Genomic DNA, 21,621 nt, shown 5'->3' with positions numbered 1-21,621 from the left:
ATATTTCTAGCATTGTAAAAGGCAGTTCAGAGTGGAGTTTGAGAGGAGGTACTGAAAGGAGAAATTATCTCCAGATTTATGCTATTGTAAGCCCTTAGGGCATGTTTTGAAGTTTATTTTCTCTGTTGTATTTGTACTAGCTTATTTTATTAGTTAATATAATTTCCCCTTTTCTGTTGTGTCCATTCTTTGCTTGGGTTGTGTCCCCATCAAGTGGTACTAGAGCGAGTTTTCTTAAGTGTGTAGACAGAGCGCCGACTGTGAGGCAGTTTGCACCAGGACTGTGTGGTTGTGGGTTTGAGTTAAGAAGATGCCTCCACAAAGAGAGCGTGGAGGAAGGGCCAGAGCTATTAATCCTGAGGAGGTTAGAGCCCTCCAAAGGCAGGTACAAGCATAGCAAGAGGAGCTCCATAGAGAAACAAATGTGGTTGTAGGTGATGAAATTGAGGATGACAATGAAGAAAACAAAATTTGACCAGAAGGGGAATTTGACGAGGAAGTTCTGAATCTAGCAGAGGAAAGGCTTTTTAGGGCTATTACTAAGTTTGGGAAAAGACCTACAATTGAACTGGGTGTATTTTCAGGAAATCTGAAACCAGATGAGTTGATCGATTGGATCAATGAACTGGAAGAATACTTTGAGTATGACGATATCAAGGACCCAGATAGGATTAAGTTTGCAAAGGCCAAACTAAAAGCCCATGCCAAAATCTGGTGGCAAGAGGTTCAATTGGAAAGAAATAGAAGAGGAAAGGAGAAGATCACAAGGCGGGATCGCATGGTGGACAAATTGAAGAAGTAGTTCATTCCTGTGGACTACGAGCTTGATTTGTTTAAGAAGATGCATGGGTTAAAGCAAGCAGGAAGATCAGTCCAAGAATATACAGAGGAGTTTTACCGACTCTTGATTAGAGCAGGGCATGTAGAATCAAATAAGGAGAAGGTTGCTCGTTATATCAATGGGTTACGACCTAGCATCCAGGAGGAATTAAGTCTGGTAAGAATGACCAGCGTTGAAGAGGCATACCAGTTTGCCCTACGAGTTGAAGAGAAGCTGAATAAAAGGTTTGAAGGAAGACAAAGAGGGCGCGGTCAAGGAGGAAGGGGAAGTGGTAGATCATCTGGAGGCCGCAATGAAACCCAAAAGAAAAATGAAGATGAGGGTACTAGCAGGAACCAAAGGAATGAGGGTTTCAACCGCTCCCATGATCAAGACTTTAGAAATCAGAGAGGAAGAGGTAGAGGACGTGGACAAGGAAAGGGAGGCTTCCGTGGCACCTATTTTCATTGCAATGAAGAAGGTCATCGTGCCTTTGAATGCCCTCAATGACAAGGAAGGACAAATAGGAGAGCTGAGGGTCAAGCTAGGGTTGCTCATGTGGATGAGGATGCACAATCATCACATTCAGAAGATGCAGAAAGAGGAGAGACCTTGGTAAATGAAAGGGTCCTACTATGTGGTGAGATAGAACCAGGACAAAGGAGGAGTTTGTTCCGTACCAAATGCAAGTGTGAGGATAAATGTTGTGACGTGATCATTGATGATGGTAGCACAGATAACTTGGTGTCAGAGGAGATGGTCTCTAAGCTGAAGCTCAAGAGGGAGAGACATCCCCAACCCTGTCAGATTGCTTGCGTGAAGGACGATCATAAAGTCCTAGTAAGTGAACAATTTTTAGTGAAATTCAAAATTGGGAGTTACCATGATGGAGCTCTTTGTGATATTATTTCGATGGATGTTTGCCATCTATTTTTGGGTAGACCATGGCGGTTTGATAGACATGCAGTACATGATGGTCATGCAAACACATACTCTCTAACAAAGGATGGAGTTCACCACAAATTGAAGCCCATGAAAAGGAAGGTGAAAAGTGTATATGAGCAATGTTAGTATGCTAATAGAAACCAAATTTAAATAAAGCTTCTACAAACTAAACAAAATTCATAAACTTCAAGATAGACTAAGATGAGCTCTTAATTGAGAATATGAGCCATTAATGGGCTCTCTCAATAAGAAGCTCTCTTGTTGAGTAGCTTTGTCTAAATAGATAGGATGTATGCTCAAGCTTTATGCTTCAAAAAGGGCTTCAATGGATGATTGTGGATTTTTGGTGTGGATAGATGACTTTAGTATGGATTTGGCTCTCAAAATAGCATTATAACTTTACTTCATGGATTGTGTTCTTTTGCAAAGGGGAAGGATCCAATTTATAGGCAAGAGGCTTGAGGGATTGAGGGCTAAGATGCAAGGATGGGAAAAAGCTTATGGAAGGCTCAGATTGCATGAGAGGAGAGCACATGGATTGTGCTTCCTTATAGCCAATCAAGGAGTGACACATGTCACATGGTGAGAGGATGGAGGAAAGGGAAAGGATGAGTCAACAAAGGAGGCTCAAGGGATAAAATCTTCATAAAGACCCTCATAATGACTTGTAAGAGCAATAAAAGGGCTTGTAAGAGTCATTTATGACCTAGTGGACTTCATAAAGTTTTATGGTTGAGATATTTTGAGGGTGATGAGAGCAAATTCGACTTGGACTTGATTAGGAAAGTTTTAAGCTTGCTTAGGCTTGTGCAAATGATTAGAGGATGGATTAGGATGGTTTAGGATTAGCTTAGGGATAGGCAAGTGGATGGCATTTAATGAGGGTGGGTGAAGGAGGAGATATTTGTTAACTTTGGCTTGGGTTAGTAAGTTTTAACCCATGTTTATGGAATGTGACAAGGTTAGGAGGGGATTAGGATTAGGTTTAAAGACATCTTCTAGAAGAGTCTAGATTTTGGATGAGGATAAAGACTTTCTAGAATAGTCTAGAATTTCCTAGGATGAGGATGAAGACTTTCTAGAAGAGTCTAGAACTTCTTAGGATGAGGATAAATTAGATTTTTAGGAAATAAATAAAGTTTTATTTATTTCAAGGGTTTGGGTTGAGGAGATATTTATTAAAACTTTTTTAATAAACATGAGGATTAATATTTAATTTTAATTAAATATTTTGAGTTGGGGTTAGGGGTAGGAAATGATGAGATTAGCCTTTAATCGAAATTAAAGAAGGATTAGAAGATTTTGGAAGAGGTTATTGGTCATAAGGAAATTGGCCAATTTTTGGGCAAAAAATAAATTTTTTATTTATTTTAGGATTTTTGGTCAATTTATTAATTAAATAATTAATAAATAAGGAAATAATGTTTAAATAAGATTTAAACATTTTTGGGAGGGATTCCTTAATTAAATATTTTTAATTAAGATAAAGGGATTTAATGGCATAAAAATTAATTAATTAATTAAATAATTAATTAATTAATAAATGATGATGTCATCAGGACTTTTTCAGAAAATAAAAATACTTTATTTTCTAAAGGTTTTTAGGTGTCTACATTTTGCCCCTCTTTGATGTGATGCCGCAAGTGGCATGACATCAAAGATAAGAAAATAAGATGCCCAAGGCTAGAGCAGAAGAGGAGAGAATGGACTATGAGATGCCCCCTCAAGAAGGCAGCGGGGAGAGAAAGCGAGGCTTGGTGGCTTCTTGAAAAATACAAGAATCTGGGATGAGCAAGGAGACTCAAATTGGATTAAGAGAAGAGGTTTAGTTAGCTCAAACTCTTACTATGAGAGAATGATAAAGGGAGAATCAGAGGCACGAGAGGAAGCAAGCTTAAGATCTTAGGGATTGTAGAGGATGAAGGAGCGGAGCGCTATAAAAAAGAATCCAGGATAGGGAGATGGATGAGGGGATTATAAAGCTGATGCAACAGGATTTCAAAGAGTTAGATTGGCGGAAGATGGGTTTCGAAGATCCCTAGGACTAGGATTGTGGATCTCGAAAGATGAGGCTTGGCGGATTGATTTCGATTGGTGGATCCCTAAAGCTAAAGGTGAGGAGTGATTCAAAGAGATACAGTTGCATAAGCTGGGGTAGGAGAGATGGATGATATGGATGGGGGATAATGGAGATGAAGGAAAACCATTGAAGCTTTTTGAGCGGGGGGATACTTCAAAGAGAAGTACCACCAGGTAGTTGAGCACTAGATTTTCTATAGGACTGTTGGTTAATTGCCAAGGTTACCAAGAACATCAAGGCCTTTTCACCAACTTTTCAGAGGACTAACAAACTGACTCAAAACAAACACGCAAGGATTGCCCCAGTATCACACATGAATCCCAGAGGAAGCAGTGTGGAAACGACACTGGGTAACCCACAAGAAAAAAAGAAAACAAGCAAAAGACATGATCAAAACCTTACGCTCTGATTGCCCCATTCGCAGCATACCATGATATGGAAGATCGTGGCAACCTTGAGGAGGGAACAAGGAGATTGCTTGGAAAAGATACTTCAAGACCCAAAAGGGAAGATCCCAAATCAAAAGAAAGTGAAAATCCAAAAGAGAACCGTTTGCCAATGAGATGGGTAGGACGAGGTACTAACGGACCAAGATCAGACATGAGGAAAGCTATATCCTGCAAGGACCTATCGGAGAGCACCTAAGCTGGTAGATTTGGATGAGTGATGCGTCTGGCAAGCTGAACTAAGAAAGATAACACTTTGGTGACAAGAAATCTAGCTAAAGGATACATTGGAATAGCTAACCAAGATGTGTGATGGGTGCAAGATGCTGATCAAGGACGAACTGACACAAAAGCTAGATAGATACAATGGTACTAAGCTAAAGAGGATGTACAAGCTGACAGACCAAGATATTTACAAGTGAGCTAATCAAGATATGGTACAAGCTAACGGACCAAGATAGTTACAAGCAGGAAAAAGCTCAGGATTATAGGACAGCGGGATGGTTCAATGTTGTGCAAGATGCGAAAGCTAAGGGTGGGGTGATAGCGAAAGATATGGATTTGGTAGGATGCATCCAATGATGATGAGAGATTTTGTGACCAAGGATAGCTAGAGGAGTAGGATGAGATGGCTGGATAGGATGGTAGATAGCTAGGATTATGATGGATATAAAGAGATGACATTGGGTTTGCATGAGGATAGCCTAGAGCTAGATACCAATGACAAGGGAGGATGGACAAGACAAGATCTCCAAGGAATATAGTGCCCCCAATCAGAAGATAACATGCAGAAGGAGGTCTTATGATGGATGTGATAGGATTGAAGCTAGGATGAAAAAAGATGAAGGGGCTAGGGAGATGGATGATAGCTGTGATGGTTGGTTGAAGCTACATAAGATTAGTGGATGGTGTGAGATGGAAGATGGAGGGTGGAGGATAGGTGGATAGATTGGAAGATGGAGTTGGATGTCAAGAGATGACCAAAAGCATGAGGGTGATAGGCTAAGCTAGGGATGGCAAGATTACGCATGACGCTTGTTTGCCAAGTTTTCATCATGGTACTTGTCCAAGGCGCTTGAATTGCCAAGTTTTCACCAGTGGACACTTTATTTTTCTTTTCTTTTTTGACTTTTTGACTTTGGACTTAGCTGGAATGATTTTGGCTTTCTTCAGCTATTTTAGCTTTTTTTTTTTTTTTTGGGATTTTTCACTGGCTGTTGGAATGTTCAATTTTGTTGCTAGCTGTTGGTACACCGGATATGTGATTTATGCAATAGATCGGATTAGATGGGATTGATGGTAGGAGATGGAGGGATGAAAATGCTGGAAAGGAGAATGAGATGGGGATGCTTGCAGGAGCAACATTGGCACATGTTGGAACGGGTGTGAAAAGAGCATATGGGGGATAGATGGTAGATGCGGGCGTGATGGAGGATCTGTGGAAGCATGCTTGGGGATATAGGCACCCAAGATGGAGTTAGGAGATGGGGGACATGAGTCACTAGATGGGGGATTAGCAATGGTGGATGCCATTATGCATTGGGTTTCAACTTTTTTCTTGGGGATCCACATGGTTTTGGATTTTCTTTTCATAGGCTTTTGCATTGTTTTGCATTCTTTGATTGGATTTTGCCTATTTGGAGTATGTCTTTTAGAATAGACATATGATTGCCTAGGATGTGGATTTTTAGCTTTATGCATTTTGAAGTTGGCATTCACATTGCTGTGGTAAGCTTTGGGAAGATGGTTAGGAGAAGCTTTGTGAGATGGAGAGGATATGAAAGAGCATGTACGGGGATGATGATGGATGATGTGCCCTGATATGTGCCTTTGTTGATCTTGCATAGAAATGGATGGAATAGGATTTTTATGATGGCTGATAGGAGGATGGAGGATGGTAGATTTTGGGACATAGGGACCCAAAATGGATTTAGCGGATGAAGGGGGGATATGGTAGGTTGTTTTGGGTTGCAAAGATGGTGGAGGGGGGATGACATAAGATTTCTTGAAGGAGTGATGGGAGGCTAGCATGGTGGGCTTGGAGATAGGCTTGGTTTGGGGGTGTGGTGTACCAACACCTTTAGATGGTGAGCCTTTGGATACATATCCAAGACCATGAAATCCTAGATTTTTTTGTGCAATAATAGGCTCTCTGATTCCTTGCTCTTGTGGTCCTAAACCTTGACCTTGATAATGCCATCGATTGAGCATTTGAACAAGCTGAGGAAACTTTTTGCTTGTAGAAAATGGTAGAAGTGATTTATTAGGTGTATTGCAATGGGGAGATACTGTTCTTAATTCTTCTGCTAAGAGAGGGCCACCGTGGATGAATGTAAGTGAACCAAGAGGGTAGATTATAGATGGTGGAATAGCTTGGATAGGTGGTAAGATGGAAGCATGGAGCGGGGGAGATGGAAGGATAGGATCTTGATTTAGCTGGTGGGATAACAAGATATCTTGTAGTGGAGGAGATATGGCTTGAGGTTTTGGAGATGGAGGAGATGGTGACTGCACTATGGATGGAAGACATGGTACAATGATATCTTCATTTATGCTTTGGGGGATGTCAACATGCTTTTGGGCAGGATCTTGATAGGATTGGTTTGGAGTGGATGGTGCGATAGGAGGTGAAGGGATGGATTCTTCAAAGGCAGCTGATGGATAGATGGGAGATTCAGTAGTGGAGATGGGTGAGTAGAAGATGGATGCATAAGGGTCATTACGAGAGATTTGGGAAATGCTCGGAGGCGATGTGGATAGGATTTGGAGGGATTTGACAGATGGTGGGATTTTGATGCTTGCGGGAAGTGGAAGGATTTTAAGCAATTTGATGGATGGTATGGGGATGATAGCTATGGGAGATAGAGGTGATATTATAGATGGGGAAGCTTCATCACTGACTAGTTCACATGGTTGGATTAGATGACATGGCTTATCGACTGTTGGAGGCTGCTTTTCTTGTATTTCCTTTGGGAGATTCCTTGGAGACTCGTGTGTTGGAGGTGGAGATGGAGGATTGATAGGAGCAGCTGGTGTGATGGGGGTGGAAGATTGGGAGCTTGGTTGATTAGGTGATGGAGGAGAAGCTGGGATATCAGATGGCATGACTAGATAGTTTGGAATAACTCTTGGATTTTGGGGGATGGTTGGTGGAATGTTTCTAAGGCTCTCAAGATACCCTTCATAGTCAACAAGATTTTCATCATCATTGGAATAGGAGGTGGCAGGAGCAAGGACAATACGACCAAACACATCATGATAGGATTGGTACTTCATGATTTGATGATGAGTTTGATGGGGATGGGGTCTTGCATATGGATGAACACGGAAGCTCATGGTCGAATTTGGATTAAGCTCAGATTTTGGATTGGCTGATGAAGGATTTCCTAGGGAGAATCAAAGCTGTATGACAGACCTAATGAGGATTGGCTAGAGATTTTTGGCTTTCCTGTGGATGGAAGACTTCAAGGGCATGTTGTCAAAAAGTGAGAGTTTTGCTTTCCTATGCACTAGATTGGTGGAGATTGTGTCAACTTAAGGATAGACTAATGATCCTATGGGCATGACACGAGATTGGCCACTTGTGGATCCCAACCTTTAGCTCAAGGTGATGAGGGATAACAAGTGACAAAGCTAGATTACCCTAGACAAAGCTCTGTCAAAGGGATAACCTTGGTGAGGCTGGTGGATTGGTCGGATTGATTGGACAGAAAATTCTAGCAGAATGACAACAACTCTCTAAAGGCTTAGGTGTGATTTTGGATTGGGTTGCTAGCTGGCTAGGGGGATGATTTGGAGAGACTTTGGATTTGGGATTGTTCGAAAGCAAGGAACTAGATAGATTTGGTTGCAGTGGGGGTGCTTGGATGATTTTTTGATAAGGCAGTGACTACGCTAAGTATGCCTTGAGCTGGGAGATTTCTACTTTTCTGGGATTTCGACCAAAATTGGCAAACATTCATTCAAAAGCTATGAACAAACAGGCAGACAAAATTTTGGAGCAAGCACGTCAAACACACCAACATCCTAGGAAGCTTTCGACAAGGATAAAATTTGGTTTAGCTAGGGAGTCCTCGATATACGCAAGGTACGTGAGGCCCAAATCCGTAGATGAAACCAAAAAGATGTCACACAGCCAAGAGGAGCGGTAACCCACTTCTCCTCTTTCACTTCTCAAGGGTATAAAGTTCCTTGAGGCTTAGCCCGAGTGACAAAATTTTGATCCCAAGAGAGGTGTCTTTGGATTCACCTCCCGATCTTTATACTCTACCGGAACGCTGGAGTTGAGGTCGTCCCAAGGGGTGATGAAATCCCCAAGCAGGCCTCCTAAAAAGCTAAGACAAGATTTTGGATCCTAATCTTATGCACCCAAGATGGCCTCGAAAGATGACAAGGGGAGAGAAGACTTGGATGATCTTGGGCTAAAAAGCATGCTTGTTCTTTTACCAACTGACGCTTAAGTTTTTTGATCTAGACTTTGCAAGCACTCATGTTTAAGATACAATGTTTATTCCAACTTGAAGCACCAAAAAAAGTAAATCGATCGAAGAATGCAAACAATAAGAAGAGTTAGGGTCAACAAAAGCAAACTCGCGCGCCCAGAGGCCCTCCACGTCAAGTATCGATTAATTTTCTTTAAGGCATTCAAGATTGAGTGTGAGTTTGTTTTAAGCCCAAAACAAAAGTGTGTGAAACTCGATTGCCAAGCGCGCGCCCGGAGGCTCTCCACGTCAGTTGTTGTTCAATTTTAGTGCCCAAATGAAGTGTGAGCGAGATTAATGCCCATTCAAGGAATTTTTTAGAAACACCACTAAAAACCCAAGTGAGTGGAGTTTGATTTTAGCAACATGCATTCAAAGACAAGTGATTAAACATTCAAGTTTTTTCCTTTGAGCATTCAAGATTGAGATTTTGTGTGTTGTTTTAAGAACTTTGAAGTGCTTTGTTTTAACCTTAGATCATTCAAGATTGTTTTTGGACTCAAAAATGAAAATGACTCTTTGGACTTTGCTTTTCATTCAAGATTTTGTGTTCTAGTTTGCATGTTTTAAGCCCAAAAATGATATTCCTAGATTGTTTTGATGCATGAAAAACCTAAGAAACATTCAAGATTTTGCAATAAGACATTTGTTTGGAACAAATAACAAAGCTTTTAGGACAATTTTTGGAAACCATTTAGGACTCTTAGTTTTCATGAGATTTTTTAAAAGAACTTTAGTGTGCACTTAGTGTTGATTTTGAACCTTATTGAAATGGAAACTTGAAGTTCTTTTTAAATTCCCAAAAATGAAGTGTTCCTAATTTTGCATGAATGCATCTAAAACCTTGATGTTGCAAGGATGCAAATGATTAGATTGGTTTAGTTTCACTTGTTAAAAGATTTTTTCTTTCTTGCAAATTTTAAAATTTTCAATGGATTTAAGTATGATTTGGGGGTTCATTTTAAGCACTAAAAAGAAGTGTGTATGATTTTGCTTCCTTAAAAAAAAATGGCCAAGATCTCCCACAAGAAGAAGAAGAAGAAGTAGATGGAATAAGAAGAATATAGACAAGAAGAGGAAGAAGAATTTCAAGTTCTTTGTCCACCTATAAGCTTGAAAAATCTGCAAACACTATGAGATAGATTATGAGTTCCTTTGTCTTCTTCATGCTCATGTGGACCTACAAAACCAATTTATACAATCCTACCAATCACAAAAACAAGAAAAATTAGCCAAAATCAGCAAATAACATACAAAACTTGACTAAAAAAGCTAATGAAGATGACCTATGCGGGGTCCCACCGGGCGTGCCAAAATGTATATGAGCAATGTTAGTATGCTAATAGAAACCAAATTTAAATAAAGCTTCTACAAACTAAACAAAATTCATAAACTTCAAGATAGACTAAGATGAGCTCTTAATTGAGAATATGAGCCATTAATGGGCTCTCTCAATAAGAAGCTCTCTTGTTGAGTAGCTTTGTCTAAATAGATAGGATGTATGCTCAAGCTTTATGCTTCAAAAAGGGCTTCAATGGATGATTGTGGATTTTTGGTGTGGATAGATGACTTTAGTATGGATTTGGCTCTCAAAATAGCATTATAACTTTACTTCATGGATTGTGTTCTTTTGCAAAGGGGAAGGATCCAATTTATAGGCAAGAGGCTTGAGGGATTGAGGGCTAAGATGCAAGGATGGGAAAAAGCTTATGGAAGGCTCAGATTGCATGAGAGGAGAGCACATGGATTGTGCTTCCTTATAGCCAATCAAGGAGTGACACATGTCACATGGTGAGAGGATGGAGGAAAGGGAAAGGATGAGTCAACAAAGGAGGCTCAAGGGATAAAATCTTCATAAAGACCCTCATAATGACTTGTAAGAGCAATAAAAGGGCTTGTAAGAGTCATTTATGACCTAGTGGACTTCATAAAGTTTTATGGTTGAGATATTTTGAGGGTGATGAGAGCAAATTCGACTTGGACTTGATTAGGAAAGTTTTAAGCTTGCTTAGGCTTGTGCAAATGATTAGAGGATGGATTAGGATGGTTTAGGATTAGCTTAGGGATAGGCAAGTGGATGGCATTTAATGAGGGTGGGTGAAGGAGGAGATATTTGTTAACTTTGGCTTGGGTTAGTAAGTTTTAACCCATGTTTATGGAATGTGACAAGGTTAGGAGGGGATTAGGATTAGGTTTAAAGACATCTTCTAGAAGAGTCTAGATTTTGGATGAGGATAAAGACTTTCTAGAATAGTCTAGAATTTCCTAGGATGAGGATGAAGACTTTCTAGAAGAGTCTAGAACTTCTTAGGATGAGGATAAATTAGATTTTTAGGAAATAAATAAAGTTTTATTTATTTCAAGGGTTTGGGTTGAGGAGATATTTATTAAAACTTTTTTAATAAACATGAGGATTAATATTTAATTTTAATTAAATATTTTGAGTTGGGGTTAGGGGTAGGAAATGATGAGATTAGCCTTTAATCGAAATTAAAGAAGGATTAGAAGATTTTGGAAGAGGTTATTGGTCATAAGGAAATTGGCCAATTTTTGGGCAAAAAATAAATTTTTTATTTATTTTAGGATTTTTGGTCAATTTATTAATTAAATAATTAATAAATAAGGAAATAATGTTTAAATAAGATTTAAACATTTTTGGGAGGGATTCCTTAATTAAATATTTTTAATTAAGATAAAGGGATTTAATGGCATAAAAATTAATTAATTAATTAAATAATTAATTAATTAATAAATGATGATGTCATCAGGACTTTTTCAGAAAATAAAAATACTTTATTTTCTAAAGGTTTTTAGGTGTCTACAAAAAGGTATGTAGAAGTGCTAGGATTTGTCTTGTTGATGGAAGGAAGTTTTTAGATGGCATGAAACATCAGCGTATGTGCTATGCTTTGATTCCTAGGAAAGATAAAGAAGGTAGTAATGAAATACCACTTGAAGTTTTAGATTTACTAGGCCAATTTGGAGATATTATCTCTGATAATGTTCCAGATGGATTGCCACCAGTAAGGCAAATTAGTCATCAGATAGATCTGATTCTAGGAGCTAGTTTTCCTAACAAGGCTGCTCACAGGATGACTCCTACTGAAACAGAGGAGCTAAACAGACAGGTTCAGGAGCTGTTGAGGAAGGGCTTGATTCAGGAGAGCCTAAGTCCATGTACAGTACCTGCAGTACTCGCACCAAAGAAGGATGGAGAGTGGAGGATGTGTACAGATTCTCAAGCTATAAATAGGATAACCATCAAGTATCAGTTTCCTTTGCCAAGGATGGATGATCTTATGGACTGCTTGAGTGGAGCTCAATACTTCACAAAGATAGATCTGAAGAGTGGTTATCACCAGATACGGATTCGAGAAGGAGATGAGTGGAAAACAGCCTTGAAGACCAAGGAGGGTCTTTATGAGTGGTTAGTCATGCCCTTTGGATTGATGAACGCCCCAAGCACCTTCATGTGGCTCATGAATGAGGTACTTAAGAAGTTCTTGGGAACATTTGTTATTGTTTATTTGGATGATATTTTAATTTTCAACAAGACTTTGGAAGAACATTTATTGCATATTCGTAGTGTTCTTGAGAGGTTGAGGGAAGAGAAAATGTTAATTAATCTAAAGAATTGTATCTTTGCAAAAAGGGAGTTAGTCTATTTGGGGTTTGTTATATCACCTGAAGGTCTCAAAATGGATCTAGAGAATGTAAAAGCCATCTTGGAATGGCCTACTCCAAGGTCTGCCACTGAGGTAAGATCATTTCATGGTCTGGTTAGTTTTTACAGAAAGTTTATTAAGAATTGCAGTGGCATATGTGCACCCCTAACTGATACAATAAGAGGGGATAGAAAAGAGTTCAAGTGGACTGCAGCAGCTGCGAGAAGTTTTGAATTGCTGAAGAAGAAGGTGACAGAACAGCCTGTGTTGGCATTTCCAAATTTTAGAAAAGTGTTCCAGGTGGATTGTGATGCTAGTGGCAGCACTATTGGGGCTTTATTAAGTCAAGAAGGTAAGCCTATTGCATATTTTAGTGAAAAATTGAATGATGCAAAGAAGAAGTATTATGTTTATGATCAAGAATTCTATGCAATAGTCCAGGCCTTAAAGAAATGGAAGCATTATTTATTGCCAAAGGAATTTGTTTTATACACTAATCATCAGGCATTACAATACCTAAATAGCCAAGGTAAATTAAATCAGAGGCATATGAAGTGGGTAGAGTTCTTGCAGAGCTATACATTTGTGTTGAAGCACAGAAGTGGAAAATCTAACAGGGTTGCAGATGCACTAAGTAGGAGACAATCGTTGCTTATAGTAATGCAGGTTGAAGTAGTTGGGTTTGATGAACTCAAGAATTTGTACCCTGAGGATCTTGATTTTGTTGAAGCATGGAAAGCTTGTAAAGAACCTGTTGCTGTAGATAGAACTAAGTGGTTAGACTATCTGATTCAGGATGGTATGTTATTCAAGGGCAGTCAATTATGCATTCCAAGGAGTTCCATGAGAGAAAATCTGATTAAGGAGAAACACAGTGGAGGGATGGCAGGACATTTTGGTTGAGATAAGACTGTCATTCTTAGTGAACATTATTTTTGGCCTCAAATTTCATAGGATGTGAAGAAGTTTGTACAGTGTTGCCAGGTTTGTCAAGTTGCCAAGGGATTTAGTCACAATACTGGCATATATCATCCATTGTCTGTTCCATCAAGGCCATGGGAGGACATAAGTATGGATTTTGTTCTTGGATTGCCAAGGACACAAAGGGGTAATGACTCAGTATTTGTCGCGGTTGATAGGTTCTCCAAAATGGCACATTTCATTCCATGCCACAAAACTAATGATGATGTCCATATTGCAGACTTTTTTTTCAAAGAGGTGGTAAGACTACATGGTCTTCCAAGGAGTATAGTTTCTGACAGAGATACTAAATTTGTGGGGTATTTCTGGAGAACATTGTGAAAGAAATTGAAAACAGACTTGAAATTCAGTTCCACACATCACCTGCAGACTTATGGCCAAATAGAAGTGGTAAACAGAAGTCTAGGCAATTTGCTAAGATGTTTAGTTGGGGATAAGCCCAAGGGATGGGATTTGATTCTACCATAGGAAAAGTTTGCTTATAATAACTCTATAAATAGGAGTACTGGAAAATCACCATTCCAAATTGTATATGGGAGTAGCCCAAGGACTACACTAGAGCTGAGGAAGATAGAACAAGGGGAAAGGACAAGTGTTGAAGCTGAGGAATTTGCTGAACATATCAAGCGTCTACATGAGGAGGTTCAAGCACACATTACCAAGATGAATCAAGAGTATAAAGCTAGGGCTGATCAAAGGAGAAGACATAAGGAATTCCAAGTAGGAGATTTCGTCATGGTGCACTTATGAAAAGAAAGATTTCCAGCCGGTACTTACAACAAGCTGAAAATGAAGAAATTTGGCCCCTACAAAATTTTGAAGAAACATGACTCAGGAAATGCATATGAGGTGGAGCTGCCAGATGGTATTCACATTTCTCCTATTTTCAACATTGCAGACTTAACAGAGTATCATGATGATGGTGCAGATGACGAGCCAGTGTTAGAGCCATGTCCAATTCCTGCTTCTAAGAAGGAGGAGATAGAAGACATTCTAGATCATCGTGTGGGTAGGAGTACCAGAAATAGGTAGTATGAAGAGTATTTGGTGAAGTGGAAAGGACGGCTGATCAAGGACTCAACTTGGATTTCAGTAGCTGAGGTTTCCCATTTGGGATTTCCTCTACCATTCATAAAGTGACAAGGTCACTTTTCAATCTACCCTGGGTGTCTGATGCAGGAGCATCTAGAGGTATAAGGGCAATCCTGTGTCACCAAAAAAAAAAAAGTACTTAGACTGAGTTTCTGTTTCATGTGTTTTCATTTTTGGATACCCATTTGGGTCAAATAAAGGTTCCAACTCTCACAGTTCCACTATCAGTGTTCGTATAAATCCTAAAAAAATAGAAGTATGTAATTGAGCCATCATTTTGGTGAACTAGGAGGTGTAAATTGGCTGGATGAATATAATTGTAATTTAGAGCATTCCAAAAAAAGAATCAGGTCAAAAGGCCCCACGGTTTGAAAGTTATTGCAGTTTTTCAGGTTTTGGAGACCTCCTAAGAATGCTTCAAAGTCAGGTTAGGGGCATTAAATGACCTCAAAAAGGGTCAAAAAATGAGGGATGAGCAAAGCTTGTCCATAGGGCTATAGAGCGCTTCGAGAGCTTTTCAAAAATGTAAATGGTTCGTCAATTGGAGCTACAGTTCAAAAGTTATGCCTCCCGGACGTTCAATTACCATTTTTTGATTCGTCTAGATTTGCGTCGACTTCTAACGCAGCTTCTGGAGCCTTTTATTTGGTCGGTGGATGCCTACTAGCACTTTCTAGAATGTATTCCTAGTCCTTAACCCTTCGAGGTCTATTTAAGGAGATTTCTAGCATTGTAAAAGGCAGTTCGGAGTGGAGTTTGAGAGGAGGCACTGAAAGGAGAAATTATCTGCAGATTTATGCTATTGTAAGCCCTTAGGGCATGTTTTGAAGTTTATTTTATCTGTACTATTTGTACTAGCTTATTTTCTCAGTTAATATAATTTCCCCTTTTCTGTTGTGTCGACTTTGTGCTTGGGTTGTGTCCCCATCAAATTTTCTTGAACAACTCACTAAAAACAAGAAACCTATTTTAATTGTACAAGATGGTGACCTTGTGCCACCGAAAATTCTCCAAACTTCTTACCTTTTTCATACACTTGATTCTCATTTACATCTCTCTGAGGTAAGCTAGAATTTTTTTTTCCATCAGTTTCACCAAACATATAAAAATTCCCAATTAGCTCAACTGGTAAAACAAAATAACTTTCCTAAATTTCATAGTGCATACTAGGGATATCCTTAACATAATACTCACTATGAAAATAGGGGTTATCATGCTCAAATATACTAGGATTAAACTGATAACTATCTTGAACAGACGAATTATGTATGCTATTAAAATCAGGAAAAGGATTAGACACACCTTGGAAATGTGTATCTCTATGCATAGTTGGTTGACATTCAAATGAGTATTCATATTTATACTCACCAATTCTATCCTTGTCAATGATTGAAAATAATCTAGGGCTCTCCACTAATTCTTCACAATCAACAAATGGATTAGTCACATTAAAGCATTCATCATAAAATTCTATGCAAGGTGCAGGAAAATTTTCAATAACCATTTCATCTAACACCTCGTCATCATCACCACAACTGAAATGCTGATTAGCTCTTACCTCATATGAATCATCATAAAACTTACTATGAAGTGTTGGCTTATTTTCATAGACAACCCCATCAAGCACCTCATCTTTGAGATCACAAAATGTACCATCATTAGAATATTCATTGTCACAAATGGAAGAAGAACAATACAATTTATTATAGCAGTATGACAGTGTGTCACCATTAAAATCATTCTCTACTAAATCTAAAAACTCCATTCAAACAATGGATTGATAACTCCATGTAGGGATCCTTTTTTAACATTCTAACAAAATATGGGTTGATCACTATCACAATCTTGATCATATAAAGCATTAGTATAAACCTTGAAATCATGACCCATTTCATCTTCATGGAGACTCTCAGCATATGAAGAAAAATTAGAACTGTATGAAGACTTACTATCTATTTCTTCTACCATGCATATAGTGCCCATAATTACATTCTCTTCATTATCTTATTTAGGATAATCATTACGAATAGACCATGATTCATTCCTAAACCCTTCACTACATGCTACAACTTTATTGTCTAATGTAAAAACACTTAACAATCCTCCTTGAGATCTTCATATTCAAATTCATTATCATCAATTGGATCCACCATTTCTTTATCTTCATACCTTGAGGACAAATCACCCTCAAATTCTTCATCGACTAAATGATTTGTATAATGCAAAAATTGATATGCTTTTTCACTTTTAGATTCAGAAAAAGAAATCATATCTTCACTTTCATTTTCAGATTTAGAAGAAGAAAATACACTTTCACTTAGATAAGGACACTTACTTTCCTCATTTCTCTCTTCTTCCCATTCAACATCAGACACGTATGAAGATGAACATGTAGTATCACTTTCCTCACTTTGATTCGAGTAACCACCCTCATCATCTTCATTTATATGATCACTTTTAGCATTCTATTCTTCTGACTATGATTGAGATAACTTTGATTCACATTCTTCATCTTGTGTTACCTTTCCATGGAATGTCAGATCAACAACATCAAACTCATCATTAGAGACATAACTCTTAGCCTCCTCACTTGCACAAGACTGAGATCTAGATATAGCAAATTTATGTCTAGAAACATTAGCAACATCATCATGTATATAATCAACACTATAACAATTCGTTGCTGTAACTAATACTTGATCCATAATATCATTGCTCATTTCTATCAAAGTCTGAAATTCATCTTACTACTGTAACATTACAAATATATGTGTCTTTATTTGCAATAGGCTCATTCTTTTCTACACACATTCTGATTTGAAATTTCAATCTGATTATACATTATAACAAGGGTGTTGATATTCTGATTTGGAATTAAAGTGTCAACACTATGTTCAACTTTTCTTTCATAACCATTATACCAGCAATCATTCATAGAAAAATGACCTCTATTCAATCCATACTTCAAATTGTTTTCAATATCCATAGCAGTTATAAAGGCCTGATATAAATTTTTGGGTTCTTTATCCCTTAATCGATAACTCATTTTCTTATCAAATGCATCTAGGTATACTATTAGGCATACTTGATCCTCCAGTTTACATTTCTCAGGGATCTCATTCAAGGTTCTTACAAATTTAATATTAAATTGAGGAACAAGTTCACCATCCTCAATATGAATCCTTAAAAATTTACGATATGAATCAGATATGCATACCCTTTCTCCAAATTGCTCCATGAAGACCGAATGCAACTCACTCCCAGATGAAATAAAACATGCTGGTAAGAAGTGAAACTAGTCTCTAGCATCACCTTCTAAAGTTTGAGCAAATAATTTCATGTGCACATCTTCCTAAGCAATCTCATAGTCACCCACCAAATCATTGAATATCTGAATATGCTTACTAGCTGAAACAATATGGTTTCCACTGAAATTAGGCAAAATATTTCTAGTATCATTAGGAATGACATTTGGGAAACCATAGATACCATCAAACAGTAATGGCATGTATCTCTTCGTAAAAAAGGATCCATGATTTTGGTTAATGGACTGCATTCTAGGTGAAAAGAAATCTGCCATCTCTTGCGAACTTACAAATCACCAAAATAACTTTTAGAATTTATAACTTGCAGTAGATTTGAAAACTCATCTACCAACTTAAATCTCTAACATATTCCAAGATGTAAATGCATTTTCTAAAACTACCGTTCATAAAATATGCTGAGATGCATTAAACACTTCTCCTACTTAGTGCCAAAATATCACTTGATGGAGAAACCTTTCATATAACTTTCTTTCCTGAAAAGAAATCTCAAGAAAGAGGAAAATACCTTAAATGTGATTCTTGCAAACCTCTGCAATGTTGTGAACAACAATAGATTCAAATCTCATCTTGGTTTAGTAACTCTTGCATAACATCACACATTTTCTTTACAACTATTGCCAAGGGCTTGAGATGACTTCTTCAAATCTGCATTCCAATTGTTGCAATCTTCACAATACCCTCAACTTCCCAATTGCACTGGTGTAGAGATATAACTTTGATTTGCCACTCACTAAGTGAGAAAAGATTTTCCAGCTTGCACAAAACAACAAGCTGGTCCAAAATTTATAACAAGTATTTGAAAACTCACACAAGCTTGGAATTTCACACCCTTAACAAAGTGAAAGAAAACCTATTCTTGAACCTTAAATGCACATCACCACTTTGTGTTCACTTATCTATTACTAATCATTAAAGATACTGCTATCAAGAATAATGCACAACTGAGAGACACAAATCCAACATGGAGATGAGAAACAACTTACAATTTCTTACTGTTGTAGTATTTTCATTATGTCTTCCCTAGCAGAGTTGCTATTTTGTTGGCTCTTGATTTAACATTTCTGAAAATAACCAAGAAACCAGACCAATACATATAAGGTTAGAAACTTCCTATGATGGATGCACTTGACTATAGTCTTGGGCCAACTATAAGGATAATTCCTTCTTCTTCTTTAGGCTCTATAAGACCTAGGCAGGTGGACCTTAGATTCTTTATATGGTACTAGTGTAAAAACATACAACTAAATCTAAATAATAGATAAAATCCCTTAATCTTTTATATTTATGCAAGCATTCATGGGTGAAATAGCTGATGACAGAGCACATGAACCTGATAAACCAAGTGAGGGAAAACTCTTTCAATTCTTAAACATAAAGAGAAAGATATTTGATTGATAATTGATATCTTAGCATAACCCAGTGTTGGATACAATTGTTCAATTGTGTGTTGTCTTTGATGTTGCACAAATGTCATATCAGTCATCAAATAAAGTCTACCAAGCTCAGTTGGTCAGCAAGGCAAAAGATAGAGTCCACCGAGCCCAAAAAAGTTAGCAAAGAAGGTTTACAATGTCTATCGAGCATTCTCAGCCTTTACTTGTACATATAGTTATTACTGAGCTTTCAAGGTTAAGCAAGGAAATTTAGTTGGTACCGAGCTTACTCGGTCACCAAAGGAAAATAGTGCAGAAAATAGTTCTTACTGAGCTGTCATGGTCAGCGAAGGAAATTCAATTCTTACCAAGTTCATTCGGCAGCCAAAGGATTTTGCAAATTTTGTAGTGTTAACCAAGTTAAGATGGTTAACTCAGGAAATTTTTTTTGGAAGTAGTGCTTACCGAGCAGGGTCAGTCAATGAAGGATTTCATTATTTTTTGAAATAAAGTTTATTTGTTTAATGTAATATTTGTAGCCGACTGATGTATGGTTTATTGGTAAATGTAACTTGTGAATGAGCCGACTTGATAATCTAAATGGTATATATAAGAGGTCAAGTTGTGAATTATAATTGTGTGATGGATTTGATGTGATGTGAATGTGAAGGAGGACTGATTATTGGGAGAGCGAATTTTAAAGGATGATCAGAGATCATTGAGGAGTAGTAAAGCTATTTTTGATCAAGGAGGATCTAATGGTGCAGAAAAGAGATCTGTAATCAAAAAATTCAGTTGCATCATATTCAGGTCAATTCATTATTACTTTCTAACCATTGTAGCAGTGATTTCAAAATCTCTTAACAAACTTGGTTTAACAGTCATTTTATAAATCCTCTAACAAGGTGACAGTTCAATTAAATTTTTCTAAAGACCTCTAGCAAGGCCACTCTTAATAGGATGATTAAATCCTCTAACAAGGTCACACCTAATTGTGTGTAGTGTAACATTTAACAAGGTTAGCTCCTAACAAGGCTCACTTCAGAAGAGTGAAAATTGGTAGCTAGTTACTTGGTGGTTTTTCCCATATTGGCTTTCCATATTAAATATGGTGTCTCTTGTGCTCATGATATTTAATTTTCCATGCATGTTAATAATTATGAATGCTTAAAGATTAGTAACAAGTTAATCTACCAAGTTACAACATTTTTGTAAAGTGTTTACTGAGTGACAGTAGTAACTAGTTATTTAAGACATCTAAGGGATCAAGATTTTTTTTTGTGGTAACTGATTCACCCTCGCTCTTAGTTATTTCATCTATAATTCCAACAATTGGTATTAGAGCTTTTGGTGCTTGCAGGAAAATATTTCAAAGACCTAAACTAAAGATCAGGATGTCTTATAATAGGAAAATTCCAAGAGTTAACCGGGACAACTTCTAAGCATGGCAAGGATTGATGAGACTTCATCCGGCTTCTATTGGTGATTCAGGGCTGAAGTACCTTGATGAAAAATATGCAAAACCTGCTAGTACATTATCTGTCAATGATATTGCTGAAAAGAAGACTCACAACAACATGATGATAGATATTCCATTTGCCCTAAGTTATAAAAAATTTGATGACATCAAGGATTGCAAAAATGCTTTTAAAATGTGGAAGAAACTGAAAGAGATCTATGGAGGTGATGATAATGTGCGAAGAGCCAAAGTAGAAAGTTTGAGAGGACAATTTGATCAAATGAGGATGAGAGAGGATGAAAATGTAGCAAAATATGTTGAAAGAATTAAAGCAAGTGTTAGTGCAATCAAAGCATTTGGAGGAGATATCAAGGAGGAAACTATTATAAGTAAAGTTCTTAGAACTCTATTGCCTATTTATGCAATCAAAGTTTCTGCAATTCAAGAAAGAAGATGTGAAGCAAATCATAAGATAAATTTAGAAGCCATAGTTGGAAGATGAACTACATTCGAGCTAGACAACTATGATAATTATGTTCCAGCTACCAAGAACATTGAATAAGCATTTGAAGCCAAGATTTCACTCAAGGAGAAAGGCAAGAAGATAAAAGATCCTCAGTTAGATAGTGATGAAGAATCAGAATAGAGTTCAGACAGTGATCTTGAGGTGGTTGAAGCTCTGCTAGCAAGAAAATTTTCAAAAGGCTAAGGGAAATACAAAGGTAAGGTTCCTCTAATCTATTTTTCTTGTGAAGAAATTGGACATATTGCTACTAGGTGCCCAAAAAAGCACAACAAGGATGAGAAGAAAGGTCATAAGTGCAATGGCAAGAAAGAGTTCAAATCATTCAAGAATAAAGGTAAGAAAACATGTTTCATGGCTAAAAATTCTAATGGTTCTGATGATGAAGAAGAAGATGAAATTTTTTACATTGTTGTAAAGGATGAATCTA

This window comes from Cupressus sempervirens, chromosome 10 (genome assembly GCF_028749045.1).
Source record: "Cupressus sempervirens isolate cs-2001-9-10 chromosome 10, ASM2874904v1, whole genome shotgun sequence".
Lineage (NCBI taxonomy): Eukaryota > Viridiplantae > Streptophyta > Pinopsida > Cupressales > Cupressaceae > Cupressus > Cupressus sempervirens.
This window is presented reverse-complemented; position numbering follows the sequence as displayed.